This window comes from Telopea speciosissima, chromosome 3, assembly GCF_018873765.1.
Source record: "Telopea speciosissima isolate NSW1024214 ecotype Mountain lineage chromosome 3, Tspe_v1, whole genome shotgun sequence".
NCBI lineage: Eukaryota > Viridiplantae > Streptophyta > Magnoliopsida > Proteales > Proteaceae > Telopea > Telopea speciosissima.
Window position 1 is genome coordinate 61,298,835 of NC_057918.1, and position 4,207 is coordinate 61,303,041.

Below are 4,207 nucleotides of genomic sequence, written 5' to 3' on the forward strand. Positions count from 1 at the left end.
GCCAGTCCTAGATGTGAATCAGCTTCTCATTGTTGCTTCTAAGGTTTGGCTTTTTTTTAAAGCCAAATTTCATAAAAATGAATACATTGCATTGGCCGAATTGAGGGCTGTAGGCTCGGTTTCATGAAGAAGCACTTTAATGCATAAAGATTTCCTCCTTTCAAAATCTAGGTGGCTAATTGGATCGGGGGAGATCAATTTTTGGCTTGATAATTGGTCGGGATGGGGTTTCCTTATGGATCATGTTGATGGGGCCCTCCATTGATCTGAATGTGAAAATAAGAGATGTTCTAAATATAGATGGTGTTTGGAACCAGGATTTTCTGCTTCAAATTGATTCTCTGACAGTGCGTGATAGTATTCTCAGTAACAATATTGTTTAACCAACAAAGAAGACAGATTAGTATGGACATTGGCGAGTGATGGAAGATTCTCTACCAAGTCGTTATGGAATGAAATTAGGCCTACCGTGGTGAAAAAACCTTTTACAAAATGGTTTTGGAACCGGACGATTCCCTCAAAAATTGGCTTCTTCTCGTGGCAGGTTATGTGTGGTGGCATTCCCACTGATGATGCCTTGAGGGCATTGGGTGTGCCTCTAGCATCCAAGTGCTTTTGCTGTGCCAGTCCTAGATGTGAATCAGCTTCTCATTGTTTGGTGGAGGGTAATACTGCTGCTAAGGTGTGGGGTTTCTTCTCAAGGCTTTTTGAGGTGGAAGTGGTCCCTTCCCAAGAAGTGAAAAGTAGGATTTTGTTCAGGCAAAATCACGCTAATTGGAGGAGTTTATGTGGGCTGATAACATGATTTATTCCTTCTTTTATTATATGGGAGCTTTGGAAGGAGAGAAACAATAGGAGACATGGGGAGAGGGCCCATTCAGCTAGCTTCATTGTGGAGGCAATTAAAAATTGGGTTAAGGAGATTCCCTACTTTTCCTCTTTTTCAAAGTCCCCATCGTTGAGGGAGTCTCTTATTCTTCAAATGTTTAACCTTTCTCCTCCGCTGGCTATTCACAAACCGCCTATTCTAGTGTATTGGTGTCCTCCCTTCAATGCGGTTAAGCTCAATGTGGATGGGGCGTGCAAGGGAAATCCTGGGGTGGGGGGAGGAGGTTGTATTATTAGAGATAATGATGGGCGAATCTTGGCTACTTTCGCTAACTTCGATGGTAATTGTACTAACTCCATAGCGGAGTTTAGAGCGATGAGGGATGGTCTCAAACTTTGCGCTGAGATGGGGTCTTGGCCTTCCATGTGAATTCAGACTCTGCCACGGTTGTGCACTGTACTTCCAAGAAAGGGTGCAATACTAGGAAAGGTTGGTATTGGTTCCACAAAATTTTGGTCTTGATTGATGCGCTTCATCTGATGATTTCTTTTACTTTTAGAGAAGGCAACAGGGTGGAGGATTGGTTGGCAAATTATGCATGCGACTCGGCAGCTAACACTTTATTTTGTTCTGAATTAGATCTTCCTTTGGCCCTTAGGCGGATTTCTCGTAAGGATGCAGCTGGTATTCCAGTTTTGTGAAAATAGTAGTTGATAGTTGGGGTTTTGTATGGGGGTGAGGTCCTCATTTGAGTGTTTGAGAGTTATTTTTTCTCTATTCGGGTTGGGGTATGGCGGGAATGTCCCCCCCCCCCCCCCCTTGTATTCTTTCTTATTTGTTGTTTTTTATTTTTTAATAAATTTCTAGGGGCCAGCCGGGGTCCCAGAGAATATTCGGGTTAAAATAATAAAAAAAGCCTACACTTTTGGACTAGCTTCTTTACCTGCACTCGTCCACGGCAGTAGAACCCTTGCCTACATGTCACTGCATCAGGTTGCCGACATGGTGCGTCGCTAAGAGGGGACACCTAACCCATGCTCACTTTTCACTACACCCGGGTCATAGTATAGCGTGTCACTTATTCTGTGGGGAACGCCCTAACATAACATTTATAATATAAGGTTGTAGAATCCATGTAAAATTGTTTGGCTGGGTTTTTTTTTGGGTGCCGGCTGCCGACTTGACACACCAACCCGCCTCCCTTATCCAGGCTTGGGACTGAGCAAACACTGGCAGACTTTCTTCTATGCAAGTTAGGAATATATGATATTTATTCTCCAGCTTAAGGGGGAGTGTTAGAGTTTGTGTAATTTCATGTAATAAGGGTCCTTTGGGTACTAGGCTATTATGTTGTATTGCGTTTTTCCTTTTTTACCTCTTACCTCCCTTAGCTAACTTATATTAGCATGCGGTGTAAGGATGTAATTTCCTTGGTAGTTAAGTGAATTAATATAGTGGAGAGATGAACATACTCTCCCACAACTTTCACCGCCAACTTTTTCTCCTCTTCCTCTTCTCTTCATCTTCTTCCTTCTCCTCTTGGTCTCTTGCAGCCTCTAGTTTTTTACTAATGCCCCTTCTTTAAACCTGCAAAATAGAAACCGTGAATGAGATACAAAACTGAGAGCAACCGAAGGCCTTGGAAACTTGTTTTTCTCTTGGATATGAGTTGGAAAAATCATCTAACAAAAAAAAAAAAAAAAAAAAAAAAAAAAAAAAAAAAAAAAAAAAAAAAAAAAAAAAAAAAAAAAAAAAAAAAAAAAAAAAAAAAAAAAAAAAAAAAAAAAAAAAAAAAAAAAAAAAAAAAAAAAAAAAAAAAAAAAAAAAAAAAAAAAAAACACCCCCCCCCCCCCCAAAAAAAAAAACAAACACCCCAAAAAAAAAAAAAAAAAAACCCCCCCCCCCCCCCCCCCCCCCACCCCCCCCCCCCACCCCCCCCCCCCCCCCCCCCCCCCCCCCCCCCCCCCCCCCCCCCCCCCCCCCCCCCCCCCCCAAACCCAAAACCCCCCCCCCCCCCCCCCCCCCCCCCCCCCCCCCCCCCCCCCCCCCCCCCCCCCCCCCCCCCCCCCCCCCCCCCCCCCCCCCCCCCCCCCCCCCCCCCCCCCCCCCCCCCCCCCCCCCCCCCCCCCCCCCCCCCCCCCCCCCCCCCCCCCCCCCCCCCCCCCCCCCCCCCCCCCCCCCCCCCCCCCCCCCCCCCCCCCCCCCCCCCCCCCCCCCCCCCCCCCCCCCCCCCCCCCCCCCCCCCCCCATGAAAGACCACTCTAATCTTCATCGTTTAAACCAGTTTTGGGGACTTGCAGTGCTCAAATCACGGATCAAAACAGATTTGGGTGAAAAAATGGTAAAGTTGCATGTCTTTTTTTTTAATGCTCAAATATCTTCTTTTTTTTTTTTTGTTATGCATCACTAAATCAAGTAAAAAAGACTCAAATCCTTGCATCAAGCTGATATATATTTACATATTGCATAATATGGTGTCTTATGCTTTAAAAATGTTTTTTATATGTATCATAAGCACATCCATACATTTCTTGATCATTTTGATGTGTTTCTTTAGCGTATCTTGGGTCTCTCCAATACTATACGATACATCTCTTAAAATCAGCTCTCTGATACGATGCGCTATACCGATACTTAAATCCTTGAAGTTGGGTGTGATATTTAGAGGGTTATCTCCATTACTTGGGCCCTATGACTGATGCAAAGCTGAAGGTGATTTTCCAAGCAGGTTGTGAGATTTTAATAGCTTCTAAATCTGGTTTTGGATTATTGTTTTAGAGTGTTTGTGATCTTTTTTTTTCTTTATATGTTATTCCTGTTATCGAGCGGCTGATATGTTGTTAATTTGACAGTGAATTGTTGTGTTAATGTGAAGTTTCAGCTCGGTTACTAATTCTGAAACCTCGTTACTATTTTGGTGATCATACAGTAGCTTTCCATCCTACCGTTGGATTGAGATCAACTTTTGGGTTATTGAAGACCCTAGGGAGACCTATTAATACTGTTAATTTGGAGCTGATCAGACCTGTAGATTGGGAATTATCAATGGTGTTTGCTTTCTGGTTTTGAGCCCTACAATTCTGCCTGTGGGTTGGAATCTGAAACTTCTTTAGGGATGCCTTGATTCCACCATAGCCTTTCAAGCAATTCTCAGAGGTTTACAATATCACATGGCAAATCATACTTGTGCAACTTACCAGCTTGCTGTTAGATGATGATATGAAAACACAGCCACTAAATTTGACCCCATCAAGCTGCCAAAGAATAGATATTTTATGCCATGCCTTACTTCCGTTAGGCGCATGCCTCAACCCTGCACTTTGTTGCTAGGAGGCTTTGACAATTTGTGCCACTCGGTTTTTATATCACAATTATGTA